The sequence below is a fragment of the Equus asinus genome, chromosome 15 (genome assembly GCF_041296235.1).
Source record: "Equus asinus isolate D_3611 breed Donkey chromosome 15, EquAss-T2T_v2, whole genome shotgun sequence".
In the NCBI taxonomy this organism is placed as follows: Eukaryota; Metazoa; Chordata; class Mammalia; order Perissodactyla; family Equidae; genus Equus; species Equus asinus.
Window position 1 is genome coordinate 30,354,744 of NC_091804.1, and position 21,272 is coordinate 30,376,015.

Genomic DNA, 21,272 nt, shown 5'->3' on the forward strand with positions numbered 1-21,272 from the left:
CCGCTTTGCTGGCCTTTGTCTCTCTCCGTTCGTTGCCTGCCAGTGCCTGCATCTCATTACCCAGGCTAGGTGGATTTTTGCTTGGCTGAGCTGAGATCAAAAAGTAATTTTTCTTTTTGCAACAGCCAATTAGAAATTCATTTATTTTCACATTACGGACATTTGGCAAAAATTTCTTTGGCAATTTAGCTCCATTTATATAGTCTGCATAAAGAGAGACAGTGAGACTGGGGGAAAAAAAAGGCGAGGCCCCGGGCAAAAATTAAATGCAGAATCATGTATTAGAAATGAGATGTATTTACTATTGTTTTTGAAAATTAATGGTGCATTTTTAGCTTTTATAATGTAATTTAATGATGCAATTCATCTAATAAAAAAAGGAACACATTTTAACTCAGTCACACGGACCTACTGGGGCACAGCACGGAACACCTTTTCCATGGAAAGAGGCTGGAACGCAACGCTTGGGGCCTTTCTCTTTCTCTGTGAGACAAAAAGGGAAAATGGTCTGCGTGTGTGCTCCCATCTGGGGTATCAGCGGGAATCCAATAAAAAGGACATTTTTCTTTTTCCTTATTGGTGTTTGTGCTGTGTTGTCACAGTGTAGGAGCAGGTTTGGGGGTCTTGGCTGCCCCAGCCTGCTAAGGGAGCCCTGATGCTAAGACCCCGGGTGGGGGGGAGAACATGGCCCTGGGGCTGTGTCAGGGTCCGTGCCTCCTGGGCTCTGAGCGGGGATGGTCAGGGTGGTCTGGGTGACCATCCTGAGGGTTGACCACACTTACAAGTTTGGGCCCTGTTGGTCTCTGGGCTCCAACACATCTCTCAGGTTTATGTCAAAGAACCTGACATCCACGTGCCGTTGGTCCCATTTAGGGTTAAGGCAATGGCGGTCCCTCCTGTACGCACAGGATGTCCAGGAGATAACCAGGGAAGGGAGAGGGGAAGAAGGGATGGGCAGGCAGGTGCTGACAGTCCATTCGTGGGCAGGGCAATGTGGTGGCTGTTTTCTCACCCCACCATGCCCTAGAAGGACAGCTCCTGGAGGCGGCTTCATTCCCCTTCCGTTCGTGCTGTGCCCCCAGCCCACAGTACACCACAGACACATGCTGGATAGTGTGTGACCGGCAGACTGATGCACCCTGGGCTAAGGGCATTGCCCGGAACATCTCATTTAACCCTCACTCCAGTGCAGTGAGGAGGGCGGTCCCGTGCCCACCCCGACTTATAGGAGAGGACACATTGGCTCAGAGAGGTTAGGGAACTTTCTCAAGTTCACCCAGCTAGTAAGCGGCAGAGCAGGGACCTAACTCAGGACTGTCTCACGCCAGAGCACTTGCTCTCGACCCACCATGGTATGCAGTGAATGAATGAATGAATGAAAGCATGAAGGCATGAATGGATGGCTTTTCCTAAGGCTGCCTAACTAAGGAGCTGGGATTTGAACTCAGATCTTCTGACTCCTAGTTGAGAACTTCTGTCCTCCACCCACTGTACCTCAGCAGGAGGGAGAAGGCTGTGGATAACAAAAGGAGTCCTGGGGTTCAGTTGTCACCATGGGGTGGGGTGAGGATGAGGGTCATTGGTGTAGAGGAGGCCAAGGGACACACAGGCCCAGGTGTCCTCTGGATGCTGGGGTCCCTGGGGAGATAGCTAGGATTGGGGTACAGGGTTGTCCCAGAGGTCAAAGTGTGTCCTAGCCATTTTTACTCATTCATTCAACAATTGTTTATTGAACATCTACTATGTGCCTAGAACTCACCTGACCTTTTTGAGCCTCAGATTCCTCAGGCTAATCCTTCAAAGCGTTTCCCAACACGGCACACGGTCTGTGTCTTGAGTGGGCCAACCTGCTTTATTCTTTTGCCACCAGGATGCTTCCCCGCGCTCCATGCTGGTGGTGTTCTCCAGGCACGGTGAGATTGCCAATGCTCCCCATGCCCCTCTTCAGCTGGAAACAGCAGATTCACAGGGATCCCGGGAGGACTAAATGAGAGAGCTTGTATGAAGTCACTTTAGACAAAGGGAACAACTCGCTCCACCATGATGCTGATGTCACTCTCCTGTAGTCACTTTAAACAGCCGGGCACACAGTAGGTCTTTCACACCTTTCTTTGCCCTCTCCCTTCCCCCCACCTCTCCCTCCTTCTCCTTCCTCCAGCCCCACAAATCTGCTCTGAGCACCATCTCAAGCACTTGGGCCTGCTGCTGTCTGGTCCAGGCTGTAGGCTCTCTCCTCCTGCTCTGCCCTCCACTCCCGCTGTCCCACCAGGCCGGCATCTGGCCGCAGCCACCTCATGTGCTCTGCTGCCCCACACCGCCGGCCCCAGCGCCAAGATCTAAACTTGGGTCTTTTGTGGCTGCTGCAGCCATGGTGGGCAGGAAGGAAAGTCATTTCCTCTCTTCCCAGGAGGGCAGCTTGGTCTCCCTGGTGTGTGCCCTTGTGCTGTACCAACCCCTGATACAGGAATTTGGCATTTGGGCGCTGCCTAGAGAAGTCGCCAGGTGGGCATGGATAAGTAGGCCTCGGTGGCTTGGGAAAGCCTAGAACATGTGGCTACTGAGCACTGGAAATGGGAACTGAGGTGGGCTGTCAGTATAAAATATACCCCAGATTTTGAAGGCTGCGTGCCCTTGAGTGCCAGCAGCTGAAGGTCACGCCTCTTTATTTTCCTGGATTTAATTGGAGTGGCTCCTTGCTGACTGATGAGAAACCGATCATCCGTTCTGGAGGATGATGCTTTCCCGTCTCCGGGCCACGTAAGTCTTTAAACTGGACAGATCCACGTCACACTCCTCAAGTTGGGGTTCTGACCGCCCCCGCCCTTGAGCTCCCAGAGTCTGCCCACCTCCAAGGAGCAGAGAGGGCTTGGAGGGGGAGCACACACGCCCCTCCCTCTTCCTAGGCTCCCAGGGTGTCTGTGGAAATCCTTTCCATGCCCTGAGGCCCTGCTAGAGAGCCAGCGCTTCTATGAAGGTACTTCACTCCCAGTGTTGGGGCTGGAGGCTCCTCCGCGGGATCTCAGGGCACCTTACATCCCCTGTACTTCTCATTCTAGACTCTTCGCCCACCAGGCCCTTCTTGACCTCAGCTCCTGGGCGGCCGCATGCTGCCTGACTCACCGTCGGACCCTCTACACGGCCAGCGCGTGTCCAGCACCCGCAGTCTGGTTCAGCGGGAACCGAGGCGGTCCTTTTCACAGCGGCATCTTTGCAAAGGCCCTGCAGGGAGGTACCAGGCAGGAAACGGGCTCGGGTCACACCCTGGCGGTCAAGCAGGTAAGAGCTGGTAACAGAAGTTCCTGCTTCTCAGTGGGGCCACGCGCTCTGATGCATCCGCTGAGAGTCACCTGTGAGATGGCTCCCGGGAACTGAGCGCGCTCCGGGCTCTGTGCCCCACGCTCTCTGACGTCAGCTCACTCAGTCCTCACAACAACGCTGCTGGTGAGCCTACAACTATCCTCACTGGGCAGGTGGGGAACTGAGTCCCAGAGAGGTTAAAAAGTCTTCCCATGGTCACCCAAAGCAAGAGGCAAACCAGTTTTGGTCCCCAGGTCATGTGACCCGAGAACCCGGTTCTCAACAGCATGGCAATTCTGTCTCTCACAGACACACATGTACAGACCCCAGGATGTGTGGAGACACAGACACACAGGTATACATGTATGCGCATGCACACAGAAACACAGAGATCCACATGGATGTGTAGACACACAGACACACTCACATTCCCATGGCTGTGCAGATATAAAGATACACCTCCGTGCACACCTGCACACTTACACCCACGTGGACAGCTGTGCCTACACCTGTGTGTATCCTTAGACACAGCCTTACACACGCACTTGCCACTATATAGACACATACAGCAACATGCGCGTGGCCATGAGACATGAAGGTGCACACACACTGCACACGTTTGCTCACGGGTGTGTCCACAGACAGGCAGGGTTGGAAACACCACCCCCCTCCACTGGCCCTCCACGGCTAAGCACAGGGAGATGCATGCACACCGACTCTCACAGAAAAACACACACACACCCCCACATCTTGAGACGCTCATAAGGGCACCCACCCCCAGGTGTACAGATCACCCACTCCCCAGGTACACACTCACAGACCCTCACTCAAGCACGATGATCCAATTTAAACTGAAAAGGGAGAACCAAGTTGAAAATGAGAGGGAAAAAAGTCCTTCAGAAAGTATAAAGCTAATAAGCTGGAAGTGGCGAGCCTGCTGCCTTCACGATATCAATAACTCAGTATTGGGTTTCCAAAAAGACATCACATAATTTTTCAATGAGAAATCCACGAGCCCTGGAGATGCTGTTATGTTGTGAATTACAATGCACACGGCTGTCAGCCGTCCCCGTCAGCACTTTCTCGGACGCCTTCACGGGCGGGAAATGCTGTGGCTGCAGGAGGGCTGGTTATTGTTGTTATTATTTCTTCCTTTGGGGGCCTCAAATTAAGAACCCGGGAAGCCACCAGGTCCCTTCCTCCTCCCTCCCCTCCCCCTCAACGTACCCAAATCAAGAAGAAGTTTTCCGGCTTGATATTTTCTTGAGTGTGGCTTCTCAGCCCTCCGCATCCCCTCCCCTGTCCTGGAGCCCTAATTCTGAGAAAGGCCGGCTCTTAGGGCTTGAGAACCAGGGTCAGGATGCGTGGGTGGGGGCCACCCTCCCCTTCAGAGCTCAGACATCCTCGAGTGCGGTGGGAATGGGAAAATTGTGCTTTCTCATTTCTGTCACCTGGCCCCGGGCCTTCCTGAGGCACAGCCTGCCTCCTGGGCATTGCTTTCTCCTGAGGTTGCCTTCAGGCAGGGTTTTAGTTCAGGAAGAAGGGCAGGGTCATGGGTGGGGGCATTCAGGGATGATCTGGGTAGAGGGCGTAGGACATCTTTCCGGGGGCGCTGAGAATATTGGGAGGAATTGGGGGCAGAGGGAAGAACTGAGTAGATCACCCAGGCCTAGGGAAAGGGGGCCTTGGGTGCTGGAGGTGGAGTGGGGTCAGGATTGTTCTGCTCAGCCCTTTGTGCTTCTTCCCTTCATCATGAGAAAAGGATGCTCCAATTAGTCACTGGTCCCAGAAGGTGAGCCACGTGGAGCAGACCTGAATGGGCCTGCGTCAGGAGCAAAGCTGACCCTGCTGACCACAGAGCTGTGAGCGCTGCCGCACACCCCCGAGGACTGGGGCTGCTTGTTACACAGTGTTCATGCAGCAGACGTCTGACGGACACAGGGCCTCTCCTCTGCACTCCCATGACCCCTGGGATTAGCCAATTGTGGCACTTATTGTAACGGTGGCTCAGGGTCTGGAACCACTTCTGTCACCAGCCGGTATGAGGCTTAGGGGTTAAGAGCGGGGCCCCAGAGTCTGGGTTCAGATCCTGGCTCTTCCCTTTGCTGACTGTAGTCTTGGGGAGGTCTGTTAACCTCTTTGTGCCTCAATCCTCATTTCGTAGAGTTAGTCCTCCCTTCCTCCACACTTCACTCAGCAGGTGGCCAGGAGCACCAGCCTGAGGGTCAGGAAGAGACCAGCTCCTGCCCTGGCAGCATCTGCAGCCCGCCCAACGGGCGGACGCCAGCGCCATGTGCATTTTCTGCCTTCAGGTCACTGCCAAGGTTGTTCCCTCTTCGTGGATTCCCCCCTCACCCTAACGCGCTTCGAGGGGTCCTTGAGGTTGGAATCAAACGTCACCTCTTTCCCTGGAGCATCCTGAAGCAGGGCCAGGTCCCTGAACACCCCTTTGCCCTCCTGGACGTGCTGTGGGTGGTTGTTCGTTCATTGCCTTTGGGTGCTGGGCACGGTGTGGGGCGATCAGTTGACCTTTCTGGCTTCTGACTGGATTTTTTAGCAGGAGACACAGAATCCAATGCCCTCTCTCTTCCTTCCATACTTAGATTCGACGTGTCGCTCACCAAGGGAGGACGGACTGATTCTGCTGCAAAGCTACTCAGGACGTAATTACACACCTGTCACAGCACGGGGCTTTTCAGCGTAGTCATCCCAGTTCGATTTCCAGGTTGTGTGCGTGGGACGGAGATGGGTGAGAAGGGCAGGACCCCTGCCTTGTGGTGGGGGGAGAGGAGGGTGAGGTCAGGGAGCAATGGAGCCCTGGGAAGAGGAGTGGGGGGCTGGCCTTGGGTCTCCCGGGAGCTCAGGCTCCTCACAGGCAGCTTGGGGCAGGGCACCTGCACGGAGACCTCAGTTCGAGGCCGGGTTCCACCCTGACCCATTTCTTGTCTGGCTTGAAGCCCACCTTTGAATGCCATTTCCTCTCGCTGAGCATTCCGGGCAGATGTCAGCCCTGTCTGGCGTCCCCAATTTCTACCCGCCTTGGCATCACTCATGAACCTTATTGTGGTTTGGGGGGGTCAAAAGACACTAGAGCCCCAGTTGCCAGACTTCTACTTTCCACAGAGCAGGAGAATCAAACAAACCAACAGAACACCCATGGGACGCTGATGGAGGGAACCCGCGACTTTTCTAAGTGAGGCCATTTATAAAACAACTGTCACTGTTATATTATCAGTTCATAAAAGAAAGGAAGTTTTGAGAGCAAAAACTGGGAGAAGGATCTGATCTCAGAAGCAAGATCTTCTCAAGAAAGGAGAGAGAGAAACAGTAGATTAATACGAATATCTTCTACATCATGGAGAAGATGTTAGCACAAGAGAGAAATTATTCTCCAGAAAGAGAAAGTATTCTCCAGAGAAAGATCAAATGCCTCCAAATAGAATTTATGGAGAAAGAAATTTTCAGTGGGCACAGAAACAATGATGACAATAATGATGATGACAATGACAATAATGATGACAATGAAGATGATGATGGACAGGCCGGCCTGCTGGCTGAATGGATAAGTTTGTGCCCTCTGCTTTGGCGGCCTGGGGTTCACTGGTTCGTATGCTGGGTGTGGACCTACACACCATTCATCAGGCCATGCTGTGGTGGCGTCCCACAAAGAAGAACTAGAATGACCTAAAACTAGGATATACAACTATGTGCTGGGGCTTTGGGGAGAAAAAAACAAAAAAAAAGAGGAAGACTGGCAACAGATGTTAACTCAGGGCCAATCCTCCTCACCAAAAAAAAAAAAAAAAAAAAAGATACGTGAAAGAAAAAAAAAGTCCTGAGGTTTAAAAAAAAATGATGATGATGGTGATGGTCATGGCAATGATGGTGATGATGATAGCAAAGAACAGTGGATTCAATACTCTGTTGTCCTGTGGGACAGTCTGCTGTATTCACAGTAGCTTCCTGCAAATCCTTGCCTGTGCCCTCTGAGATCCAGTGGGGAGGAGGGCGGTAGAGTGGCCTTGGACATGCTGGAAGCTGTCCAGGCATTTGCCCTCTGTGGTTGGAGGTCCCAGCCGGGGGAGAGGGCTGGCTGCATTAAGTCTGTGAATGGTCCAAGAAGGAGCTCGTGCTTCCTGTCCATGCCCAGGGCAGGTGTGGGCTCCTCATGGTGTCTGAGCATCTGCTTCTCCAGAGACTCAGCTCAGCCCGTGGGAAACCAGATGTTGTCAGCACCATGGTGCGTGGTTGCCTGGTCCATGGGGCGTGGGTGCCCTGTTTATGGCGCGTTTCCGTCCTGTCCTCCTCACCCTCAAGGGCTCTGCAGTCCAGCGGAGCGGGCACTGCAGACGCCTCTGCTGCATCTGGAGCAGCTCCACCTTTATGCGTTGGTTCCAGTGTTTTGCTGGAGGAAAGGGCTGAGCAAAGGTTTCCAGAGCGCAGCATGACAGCGAGCTGCTGGGAGCGTGCATTGGCCCTGCCTGGCCCCGAGTGGAGCTGGGGGCTGTATGGTGGCACAGAACGTGCTCTGTGCAGCCTCAGGGGCACCCTACACACGGTTGGTGATGGGAACTGAACCCCCAAGAGATGCACCCTGTGCTGTCCTGGGTCTGCCTCCCACTCTGGACCTTGAGCCCCGGCTGCTGCCTCGGTGCCCTCCCAGGGGGGTGCTTAGCTGTGATTCCATCAGGAGTCCCAGAACTGGGAGCGGGCTGGTGGAGCCTGCATCCCCAGGCTGACTTTGGGACATTCATTCCTTCATTCAATACGTGATTACTAAGCACTTTAGTCTGTGGCAGGTGCTGTGCTTGTCACAAGAAGAAAAGGTCCCTCCTTCCGTGAGGAGCATTTAGTCCAGGGGAGAAGGGGACCAGGAGGAAAACAGCAAATAAATGTGTGATTAGCAATTGTGAGCAGCGCCGCGAAGAAAATAAATGGAGTGCTAAGATAGAGATGAGGGGTGGGGTGCCAACTGAGACAAGGCAGGGAGGGAGGCCTCTCAGAGGAGGTGACAGCCACAGGAGGAGGGTGGGTAAGAGTGTCCTAAGCAGCAGGAACAGTGAGTGCAAAGGCCCGGGGGCAGAAAGAACATCATGTGTCCAAGAAGCTGGGGGAATGCGATTGTTGGAGGGTGATGGGCAGAAGGGGCTCGAAGCTTCAGAAAACATGCTGATGAGGTTCCCTCCAGGCGGATGCAGGCGCCCAGACCGGCCTCTGCTCCCTGTGTGAATTCCCACCAGGGGCGCAGAATGTTAGGATGGGGGGTTTGGAGGTGAAGGCTCATAGCACATCCCAGGAATAACCAGACATCTCCCTTCGAACTGAAGGAACTCTGGGCCCAGACTCCAAGCGCATATTCCAGACAGGAGATGACCTTAATGTTAGTTAAAGTAATCTAGATCCTGAGACGGAGAACCCGCCAAGTCTCAGTCACGTGACAACGGGGACCTCTAATTCTCACGTAGAGTCTGACCGCGTGTTTGGCAGGTGGCTCCCCGTGTGGTGACGCAGGCACTCGGGGGCCTTCTCCCTGGCGGCTCTGCCGTCTCTTAGGACCGCGGCAAACAGTGAAAAGACGGCGTGGGGCACGGCACAGGAGGGCCTTAGGGGCCGGGCTTAGATGTGTCTGTCACTTCCACTCACGTCCCATTGGCCAGAATTCAGCGACTTGGCCACGCCCAGTTGCCAGAGAGACTGGGGAATGTGGTCCACCTGGAGGGCATCCAGGTAGAGGCTCTCTACTGTGACTTCCCATCAGGGTCCCTCCCCTGGCCGCTGAAACCAGGATCTCCGAGAAGGGCCGGCCTCTGCGTATTTAAAGCGCTGCGGGAGATGGCAGCGGGCACCTGAGGCTCGAAGAACTGCCAGTGTGGAGAGAAGAGCTTTGGGGACAGTGCTCCCTTCTGGGCCCGCGCTTCTCCACGCTTTATAATAATCATCATCATCATGATTTATGGTGTTCCTACCAAGTGACAGGCTAGTGTGGCAAGATGAAAAAGAAAAGAAAGTATTTAGAAATAATAGGGTTGCACGTCTGTGTTTCAAGGGGCTGCCTTCATCTCAGAGGCCGAGGCTCTCGGGCTGTGGACAGCAGCTTTAGCCGCTGCTCATGGTTGAGACAGGTGAGGGCCTCGCCCGGGCAGGTCTGGATGGGCCAGGGTAGAGAAAAGGATGGTTATATCGCTCAGCTTGAGGAGGACTCTGAGAGTCCCAGGAAACAACTGGAGCAAGAAAGGGAAAGTGTCCGCATCAAAGAAGAGGAGGGAGTGAGTGGGGACGGGAGGGGGGATGGAGGAAGGAGAGAGAGAGAGATGGACCAATACACTCTTAGGAACCATCATGTCCGGCGTTAAATGTGAAATTGTTCCTTGTTCTGTAATTGTTCTCTTACCCGTAAACCTTTAATAAGACTCCTGTGTACATCTGCCTTGCGTTAATGTTGTCTTGAAGGAATGAAGGAAGGAGGAAGTGTATAAGTTAGAATTCTTATTTAGGTTCAGGAAGGAGAAAGTGGATTCTGACAAATTGAAGCAGCAAAGGAATTTATTAAGGGAACATTGGGTAAACTGGTGACGCTAAGGCACAGGGACTCATTGGAGTCACCCTTCAGCCGCTGGGTGGATGTGGCTGGCCTCAGACCATGCTCCATCTCTTCAAAACATCCCTTTCCTTCCATCCCTCTGATAAGATAATGGAGGAGAGCAGATTGACTGCAGGGCTGGCAAACCTACGGCTCCTCTGCTTCACCCTTGGCAGACATCACTAATTGATGCCTGTTCTTGTGGAGCTTAGGACAGCTCCCCAGGCCTTTTACAGTCTGTTCCAGCCAGTCATTACCAATAGATCACAGATGACACAGGAAATAACATTTATTTCTATTCCAGCATTAATATGACACCCCCTGCTAAGGCAACATGTGTGCAATTTAAATGAGATTGTCACGGTCTTAGCCAAGAGGAGCCAGGATTTGATGCCCCTTGGGGTGAAGGGTTGCCCATCTGGGGGCCCACTGCTTCTGATCGTGCCGAGGCTCACAGGCCGCCATTTAGCTTCGGCACCATTGATGCTTGGGTGGTCACCTAAGGAAATCCAAGAGGACAGTTCATGGTGGGCGTCACACCCTTCTCCTGTCTCCATCTCCCTTGAGGAGGCCTGAGCCTGTGCCCCTTGCCCAGTCTGTGGCTTTGCTCTGGCCTCATGATGGGTTCTGACCTCATGGGTTCTGTCCTAAAGGCCATTATTAGCTAGCTTCTTGCCCACGCCTTGTTTTCAATCAGGTCCAGGTCTGTGGAGAATCATGGGGCTGCTGGTTTGGCCAGATGGGGAATGCCTAAGGCCGAGCTATTCCAGCCAGCGACGCCTCGCTTGGCCTAACGTGGCCTCCAGGTGGAGTTAATTGGGTTCCATTTCCACGTGGTTCCTTCCCCAGCCTTCCTAATTACCGCTAAGCCCCTTTCCCTGGACTTACCTTTGGCAATTCCCACCAATGGACTTTCTGCAGAGGAAAAGAGAAAAAGGCACGAAGCATTCAGAACCTGGACATGCGCTGAGTTTATATCCTGAGTCATCTCTTACTTGCTGTGTGACCTTGAGCAAGTTACTTCACTTCTCTGACCTGTCCTCTGTGAAATGAGGATACCAGCCTCCTGCTGGGGTTTTGGGAGCATTAAATGAGTTGTGTTTGGCTCAGCAGTGTGAGGCATGTACTAACCCCTCAGTGAGTGAAGGCTGCTCTTGCTTCTTGTTACTCTCGTTCTTGTCCCTTTGGGCTGAGGTTTCAGCGTCCAGCTTGAGGTGCAGGTTGGGGACTTGCACATCCTCTTTTTCCCTCCCTTAGAGCTGCTGGAACTAGGCTCTCCCTCATCTCTTCAAGGAAGGTATGACACCAACTTCGTTTTAGGAGAAACAAACCCCAAATGAATCATCTCCAGAGGGACCAGCCGGCGAATAGAATGTTCTTAAGAGGGCATTTTACGTCGTCAAGTTGCTCTAGTGCCGGTGAACTTTGGTTGCCATTTCTTGGCAGTACGTCTGGAGGCTGTGTTTGCAGGTGATGAGAAGACGGGGCTGCCCCGCCATTTTGTCACAGGGAGGGGCCGAGTGTTCCTTTCCTGTGCACGCCCCCTCGTCTGTCTGCTTCTGCCAGCACCCATGCCTGCAGCATCTTCACCTCCTTCAGTGGGCGGGAGGCGCGGGGGACACGTGTGGACAGGCGGGGGCCAGTGGGAGAAGAACCCCCCAGTCCTCAGGGGCTGCCACCATTAGAACCACCCCACTACTCCCTTCCCCAGCCGGGGCAGCTGGCAGGGCCCATCCCTGCCCCCAGCATCATCCAGGCTGCGCATCCCCTCCTTTCCTTTTCTGAAAAGCTGTGTGTCAGCACAGGCGTGGCAGGTGTGTTCGCGCCCGAGACTGCGCCGGTGCCCCAGCGCGGGAAGGAAAATGCCGACTCGGAGAGAATCGCGAGTCAGGCGCAGCCTCGGGTGCAGGAGAGGGCTGGCGGGAGGCAGGCGCTGGGAGCCGGCCAGGTGGCGGCGCAGGGGGCGCGCACGCCTGCCTCGCCGGGGCGCCCTCCTCTGCCAGGGAAAGAGGCCCGAAGGGGACGGCCAGAAGTGGGGCAGCTGCCTCCCTCCCTCGGTCCCTCTCTTCCCTCTTTCCTTCCTTCCTTCCTCCCTCCCACCTTCCTTCCTTCTTCCCTCTTTTCCTCCATCCTTTCCCTCTCCCCCCTTCTTTTCCTCCAGCCTCCCTCCCACCTTCCCTGAGGACCCACCACGCTCCTCAGTTCCCCAAGCTGGCCGCGGCTGCAGGAAGAGAGACTCTGCCCTGGCGCCCAGGAACGCTCGGCCTAGCGGGGCACCCGGTGGGATCCACGTGCTAACGACGACCTGGGCTGGCTCTCCTGGGAGCCTCGCTGTGCCTGGAGGGGCAGAGAAAGCCCTTGAAGAGCAGGAGAAATTTGGCTTGGGTCTCAGTTTTTCAAACTGAGTCAAGAGGGAGGGGCGAGTTGTCGGCAGAGGGAACAGCTCGTACAAAGGCTGGGAGACGGACAAGGGCTTGGCTTGGGCGGCCTGAGCCAGCACGGTGTACAGGGCGACTGGGCTCTGACGTGCCTAATCAGTAAACTTGTATGGACTGAGCCCCTGCCACGTGCCAGTCGCCGAGCCAAGCTGAGGGGAGGACACAGATGGTCGTGATGAAATATCTGCCTTGCACGGCTCACAGTCTGATGGGGGCGAGAGTCCCTCACTCAAACTTTAGATTTGGGCCAACCTGGGCTCCAGTCCCATTTGCCCCTATTGTCAGTGTGACCTCCAACCAATCTTTTCAGCCTTTCTGACCCTCAGTTTTCTCACCTGTAAAAGGGGGAATGAGAGTACCGGTGACACCCTGGGATGTTTTGGGAACTGAATTAGCTCTTGAGTGTGAAAGTATCTTGCGTTATGTATATTATCTCATTTTACCTTCATGACAGCCCTGGAAGGAAGGTATTATAATCTCTCCATTTTACAGATCTGGAAATGGTGGCTCAGGGAGGTTGAGCAACCTGTCCAAGGTCACACAGCCAGTGAAGATACAGAGTGGAGATAGAAACATAGACAGTATGACTTCCAAGCCTGAGTGTTTAATACCCACCTCCCACAAGTCAGCCTGTGGGCTTGGAACAAAATGAATACATCAGTAAAGTGAGGTTGCACAAATCTGGCAGGATCATGGGGATAAATGCTGGGGTGATGGATCTTCAGAGCTGCAGAGGGCTATGGGGATGCTCTTTCTTTCTCTACAGCTTCTCAGCATCTCATCAGCGGTACTCTCCGAGGATGGGCGTGGAGGCAGAGGAGGAGCAGCTCTTTGTCCCCAGAGGGTCCGGATCCCTCTCTCCTTGAGTCTGGTTCTCTCTCCTCTCCAGATTCCCAGCCCATGGGCCTTGGGGATCCAGTGCTCCAGCAGAGGCCATCCGGGTTTCTGTCCTTGTAGCTGTGCTGCTTCTGCTCACACGGTCTTTCTTCCCCTTGACCTCCCTTCTGCCAGAGCTTTTGGTCTTTTCAGATCAGCTTTTGTCTAGGAGGCCTCTCAGCCTCCCTGGGCCCACTTTCTGAACCCTTGCTCCGGCCTCTGCCTTCTATTTCTCTTCTCTGCTCTCGCTCTAGTCCAATCCCTTCCAGAAGGTGAGTAGTGGGACTTCCGAGGTCTAAGGAGGGGCTAGGGCACAGCTTTAGTCTGGAACTAAGGGTCTGGGGCCTTAGAAGTAGCCGAGACTCCACTGTTGCAAGAATAGGGCCCCCTTGGTCATTACCTGAACTGGCCACACGATGGCGCCCTGGGACCATCAAGCACATGCCCAGTCCAATGGGCCTCAGTCTAATGGTCCGCTGTCACCTGGTGGCTATTCTCTCTTTAATGTTCCACTGGCACCAAATGGTCTCTGCTTTATCTCATCCTTGTCATCGTCCCCGCCTCCTCCACCACTTCCTCGTCTCTGTACCTGGGCGGCTGATGGCTGGGTTTCTTGCTTACTCTGGGCAGACAGACTCTAGTCACTGCTGGCTGTGCTAGAGAGGAGCAGAGGAGAGAAAAGAGGGGAGGGGAGAGGAAAGGAGAGAAATCAGAGGCTGGCCCAGGGGCTAGAGGCTGCAGCGATAAGGAAGGAAAGTCTGGAGTTACTTATGGGCTCAGCCCTCTGTGGACCCAGCCAGCTGGAGCTGGGCTCTGGGAAATCTTTAGGAATGGGAAGCAGAACCTGTGTGTCCACCCCAGCGGGCATCCAACTGTCTGGCTTGGGGCCCCAAATACAAGTCTCACCTCCTGGAAGCGTGAGGGCCAGAGGTGACACAGATAAGGATGCCTTCAGCTGCCAGGAGCCCAAGAAGAAGCAGGAGTTCAGAGCTCATCTGGAGGCAGCCCTGATGGCAGACCCAGCCGTGGCCAACTGTGGCCCTTCCCTGGACGTGGTGTGGAAGCTGATGGAGCCGCTGGCTGGGACAGCAGGCTGTGGCCTGACTTGGGCACTGAAAAACGAGGCTACTTTTTAAAAAATTTTTTATTATTTTTTTAATTGACATAACGTTGCTTTATAACATTATGTAAATTTCAGGTGTACATCATTATATTTTGATTCCTGTGTAGATTACATCATGTTCACCACCCAAAGACTAATTACCGTGCGTCAGCACACACAGGTGCCTAATCACACCCTTCGCCCTCCCCCCCCCTTCCCCTCTGGTAACCACCAATCCAATCTCTGTCTCTATGTGATTGTTGTTGTTTTTATCTTCCACTTATGAGTGAAATCATACGGTATTTGACTTTCTCCTTCTGACTTATTTGGCTTAGCATAATACCCTCAAGGTCCATCCATGTTGTCACAAGTGGCCAGATTTCATCTTTTTGTATAGTTGAGTAGTATTCCATTGTGTATATATACCACATCTTCTTTATCCATTCATCCCTTGAGTTGCTTCCATGTCTTGGCTGTTGTGAATAATGCTGCGATGGACACAGGGGTGCATAAATCTCTTTGAATTGTTGCTTTCATGTTCTTTGGATAAATACCCAGCAGTGGAATAGCTGGATCATACGGTATTTCTGTTTTTAATTTTTTGAGGAATCTCCGTTCTGTTTTCCGTAGTGGCTGCACCAGTTTGCGTTCCCACCAGCAGTGGATGAGGGTTCCCTTTTCTCCACACTGTCTTCAGCACTTATTTCTTGTCCTGCTAATTCTAGCCGTTCTGACCGCCGTGAGGTGACAAGTCTCCTTTTATGAAAAAAATCAAAACCAAACAAAAAAACTCAGGTGAGATGACCAAGACTGAATTTCACACATGCTCAGAGAGCAGTGACGAGTTAGGATTATAATAAGAATGACAACCATTTGTTGTTACTTATTACATGCCAGGCACTGCTCTAAGAGCTTTCTGTGGATTATTTTATTTATGTGGCTTATCCCAGGAGGCAGGTAATAGAAGAGGATTCCTTGCGAAAATCAAGCCTAAGAAGGAGACAGACTATGCTTTATATGTTCTTCTTTTATTTATTCTGTGATTTTGAACTTTTAGCGCAATAAAGCCCAGGGTACATGCAAGCGCGGGGTGGGCTGACTGCTGAGCTCCATCTGATTGTAGGGACCCAGAGAAGGAAGTCCTTCCTTTTAGCTCACAGTGTTCATTGGAACCTGTCATGACGGCCTCTTCCATTTCTGACCATTTTCCTCCTAGTGGAAGGAACATTCCGCAGCTGGAGTTGGGACCTGATTTAATAAGGCAATAACCAGAGAAATGCATTTCAATTGATTATTAAGCATTTCTTTATTAGGGCTCAGTAGCTCTGACCCACATAGCCACTAAGCAGTCATTAAACATCAAAGAGGTTTCTGTTTATATGTTTTGTTTATTTACCGTCATGAACAAACATTATTGCATCAATTAAATGTCGATTAGGGGCCCATGATTTGAATTAGATTATATTCATAGTGTCAAATCATTTTCGTGTCTCTTTTGGAGATAGAATCCATTTCTGTTTTAATATGAAAACACACTTCAATCTGAGTGTTTGAGGCTGTGCCTGGCGGGGTGATGGCGTGGATTCTGTGCATTTCTAGGGCTGATCTTTCCTTTTTTTGGTGTTTGACGTCTGGAACGGGTGATGATGACATTCATTCATCATTGATAGTTTGTGGAGTTGCGGTTTCTCCATGGCGAAATTTCTCTTTGCTTTTTTTGGTTTAATTTCTTAAAACACAAAACAAAATGAAACGAAACGATGTCTCCTATTGCAAAACCCTTAGCTATCACCTCCAGGGTTACACGCTCGAGTTCCAGAAATGAAGCTAAGCTCTGCGAAATCAGCATCAAAATCAGCTGCCCTGGAATGCCCTGGAAAGAGTGTATAGTTTTCCTAGTCACTTAGTTCAGAAGCAGTGAATTAACATAATTTAACAGCTTTTAAAGAATAATTCAAAGGAAAATTTGGAGAAATTTTTAAATTTATGAGAAAAGTGCTTTTCAAAAAATGAGATCACATGTAAATCTTGGCTTTTTTAGTCACAGGAAGACCTGGAGGAGGCTGGGTTGGGCCCCATCAGACTCAGAGGGGAACCTCTGGTTCCCAGAATTTGCCCTCCTTCTGTTGTAATCACTGGGTTGGCTGAGGTAGGACACCCGCCCCCCCGCCCCCGCCTCTGTGGGAACTGGGGACTCTGATCTTCCGGGGTGGGAGGGGCAGGCAAGGGTGCAGCCGATTGAAACTTCTCTCCGCCCTGACCCCCAACACAGCCCAGAGAGGCCACTGAGCGAGGCTGGCCCTGGGGAGGCTGAGTTCAGGCTGTCCTGGGTCTGTCCTACAGGGGTGATATGCAGGGTAGAGGGCAATGGGGACAGCCAGGATCTGACTCCAGCTCCATGGGCGCTGGCAGAGCTGTGAGGCTCAGCTACAACTGGCCACTGCCGCCTAGGGAGGGGCAGCCCTCCGGCTCTAGGGCGAGGCTTGTTCCTGGATGAAGGAGGGTGAGGAAGGCGAGCCTGCGGAGAGAGTGGTAAAGAGCAAGCCATCTACTTGGAGAAGCGGGTCATTTGCTTGCTGAAGAGCTTCTCATGTTCTCCTCTTCCACTTCTAGCCTAGATGTTTTCAAACTTTTTTCTTTTTAAGCAATAGAGCTCTTTTACCAAATGACATCCTACAGGAAGTCCAATATGTAAAAAGTTTAAACATATTGAAGTGTTGGAGGGTCCAGGGTCCATCTCACTTGCCCCCACGGCCCTTCACCCACGGCGCCCCCAGGCATCTCTGCAGACGTCCTCCTGCTCTGCAACCCCGCATCAGTACACAGGACCACCCTGGTCTCCAAGCCAGGCCCCAGCCCAGGTCCCGCTGACAACAGAAGAATCTCTGGGGATGAGACCTCCTTCTCAAAGTCCCGGGCCCACCTGTGGACGTTCTGGTTCTGTTGGGCTGGATTTGGCCCAAGAATTCACTTTCAACAAGATCCTCAGATGATTGTGATGCTGTGTGCAGCTCTGGGACGAGGGTGAGGCGAGCGAGGGGCTCGGGTGTCACATTTAAGGAGATGCTCACTCTTGGGCTGAACCTGCACCTGCAGGCCCCTGAGAGTGAGGCCTCCTTGAATGTGACACCCGAGGCCCCTCCCCTTCTGGACCCCAGTCTTGGCCCTGGCAGTAACCCTGTGAAAATCAACACCCATCGCCCTGTGGGGAATACCTGCATAGGGAGGTGCTCGGACGGGGCTGGAACGAGTGACAGCTATTCAGCCAGTCGTGGAGACCAGCCTCCTGGTTCCCCACGGGGCAGACAACAAAGAGATCAGGCTGGGAGGCAGTATTCCTAGTAATTTTCATTACTGTTATTCTAAACTTAAGTTTTGATGCTTACAAGGTAGAAGACACAGGGAGCAACAATTTATAAACATTCCCATATTTTACTCTCACGCTGACCCTGTAACAGTAAACCCGTTTTGTAAATGGGGAGCCGGAGGCTTTGAAAGGTTGAGGTCTTGTCCAAGTTCATGCTGCTAGTTGATGATGGAGTTGAGCTCACACTCATTCTAATATCCCCAAAGCTTGGGAGATTCACCTTTATGTTGTTTGGAGAAATGGGCATATGGACCTTCCTCGGCAGTGGGGACGATGTCCCCAAATGATCCTCACTCTAATATATTAGCACCCATTATGGACGGAAGTGACTGTGTGTGTTTGCCCAGCTAGCATCCCCATCTGCCTTCTTGGAAGAAAATCTCACCCCAACTCTAGCCACAGAGGTCACATGACCCAGGCCGGGCCAGGCAGAATCCCCCATTCCCTTAGGCATCATGCTTGGTCTGGGGTGGACGCGGGAACCAAGTCAAAGCAACCACATATTTTCCCCCGGATTTTTCGGTGAGGAGCTGGAGGAGGAGCTCTTCCTCTGGGGTCACTGAGGGGGAGGGAGGAGAGGGACCGCCCCCAGTCAGAGCTCCAGGAGGGAAGGAAGACAACAGAGAGAAGAGGAGAGAGAGCCAGACCTGCTGGCCGAGGCTTGGGGCAAGCTGCTCCACTTCTACAAGCTGCCTGAGCCTGGGTCGTTCCCAGCTATGTCGGGAAACTTTATTTTTTGCTTTAGGCTAAGGCGAGTTAGTTTTCTGTTACTTGCAACAAAGGGAATCCTGACTGATTTGACATTCAACGTCAACACCACAGTCCCTCCATTGGGAGCCTCCTCTGAACCACCCGATACCCCTCTGGCATTTCCAGGTGGTATTTGTGCCTCTTCCCCTCCTCTCTTTGCAGTCCATGCTTTTTTCCAGAGTGGTTAAGGGTTCTCTGAATACTAGTTACTCCCAGGAAGTTCCCAACACCACGCTAATGCATTTATTTTTTATTTTTAATTGTGGTAAAATATGCATAACATAGCATTTACCCTCTAATCAATTTTCAATGGTGGAGATCAGTGGCATTAAGTATATTCACACTGTTGTTCAACCATCTTCATCATCCATCTCTAGAACTCTCAGTCTTGCAAAACTGAAACTCTATACCCGTTAAACAATAACTCCCCTTTCCCCCCTCCCTCCAGCCCCTGGCAACCATCCACCTACTTTCTGTCTCTATCAATTTGCCTACTCTGGGGACCTTATATAAGTGGAATCATATAGTATTTTTTTTTGTGACTGGCTTATTTCACTTAGCATAATGTCCTCAAGGTTCACCCGTGTTATAGTGTATGTCAGAATTTCCTTCCTTTTTAAGACTGTATAATATGCCATTGTAAGTATAGACCACATTTCGCTTATTCATTCATCTGTCAGTGAGTGCTTAGGGTGCTTCCACCTTTTGGCTATTGTGGATAATGCTGCTATGGACACAAATGTACGAACATCTCTTCCAGATCCTGCTTTGAATTCTTTGGGGCACAGATCCAGAAGTGGAACTGCTGAATCAGTGGTAGTTCTATTTTTAATATTTTGAGGAACCGCCGTACTATTTTCCATGGCGGCTGTACCATTGTGCATTCCCACCAACAGGGCACAAGGGTTCCAATTTTCCCATATCCTCACCAACACTTGTCATTCTCTATTTTTTTTTTTTTTTTTTGTAGTAGCCATCCTGATGGATGTGAGCTGGTCTTAACACATTTTTAATAATGACAAGTATATCAGTTTTGCTGCATAAAAACCACCCCAAAATCAGTGGTTTAAAACAACCACCATTAACTCAGCTTATGATTCTCTGAGTTAGCAAAATGGGCTGAGCTCAGCTGGGCGGCTCTTCCACTCTTGGCCAGCCTCACTCATGTGTCTGGGCTAATTTCAAGGTTGATGGGTCTAGGATTACTTCAGCTGGGGTAACTCGTTGGTGCTCCACCCCATCTCTCATCCAGCGGGCTAGCCCAGGCGTATTCACGTGAAGGCTGGGCAGGCTTCCAAGAGAACAAACTGAAGCCTGCATGCCTCTTGAGGCCGAGGCTTAGAGGTGGTGCGACATGACCTCCTCTGACTTCCATTGGTCAAGGCAAATCATCAGGCTGGTCCAGATTCAATGGGCAGGGAAATTTACTCCACCTCTTGATGGGAGGGCCTGCAAAGTCACATTGCAAAGGGTTGTGGATATGGGGAAGTGAATAATTACCACTGTTTCCCAAATATCTATCATAGCAACTTTTCAACAAATTTTCCTTTCAGGCAGCAAAAATTTGCATTTAGGCTTCACTCTGATGGGCTCACACAGTGCATAAGTTTCAGAGACTCGGGTTCACTCCTACGAGACTAGGCCATGCTGGGGCCTGTGGAATCAAGGCCATTAACTCCTCATTCATTGGCCGTAAGCAGCTGACTCAAGCCTAGCTCTGTCCACGGAGCCCTGCACTCTTAATGACAGCCATTGTGCAGTTGGCTTCTCCATCATCTTTAGAGGACGCCAACTTGGACCTTCCCCTCTGAGTTCATGGTGACCAGGGGAGCCTCCACAGAGCTCCAGAGCCTGCTTAGAGGCTCAGAATGTCAAACCTAATGAAGACCAAAGGCTTCCAAAGCTCAGAGCCTTCCCAGTGCCTGGATAAACACACAGATGGATTCCAGTGGTCAGAGCTGTTGCTGAGGAAGCCTAGGGGAGCAGGCACCCCCAAGCATTTGTTATGCTGCATAACAAAACACCCCAAACTCAGTGGCAAACAACAACAAGCATTTATTTTTCTTCCCATGGGTCTGTGGGTTGGCTAGGATTCAGCCGGGCCAGGCTGGACTCCAGGAAGGGGCTTGGGTTCAGGGGCTTCAGCTCTGTTCCACAGAGCCTCGCTCTCCTTGGACTAGCAGCTCTCCAAAGTATCACCCTCTAATGGAGAGTGGGAGGAGCATAGAGGGCAGACGGACCATCCACGCACATCGGAGGTTTCTGCCTGGCCAGGCCTGCTAGTGTTCTATTGGTCAAAGTGAGTCACATGGCCAAGCCGACCATCAGTGGGGTAGAGACATAAACTCCTCCCCTGGTAGGAGGGCCCTGCGAGTTACATAGCAAAGGGTGAGGCGCACACTCTTTACATGGTGGACTGAGAATTGGGACCAACAGCGCGGTCTACCATGTGTACCCAGAGGGGTTAGAGGTTGAGGTACTGGGTTTAAACGCAAGTTGTGCAGGTGAAGTTTCATACTTATTTGAGAACGTCTGATAAACTTGGGCCCGATGGGCAGGAGGCTATTTAAAGGAGGAACTGAGGATTCTCATGAGAGTGAGTTCCTTCTGGGATCCTACAGAGCTGGGCCAAAAACCTTGTCCAAGTAACAAAACCTCGGTCCTTGAAGGAACGGGTAATTCTGAATACTGCATGACCGAAGTCCTCAGTTTCCTCTTCCGCCTGGCCCACGTCCTCACCATCGACTCATGACTGGTTCTGAGGGGGGTTCATTGTTTCAGTAAAACTCTGAGACGTTGGGGCCTGAGCAGCATTACTGCGAGTCTCCCCTGGGGGAGGGAAACAGGAAGGGAGGGGCTTTC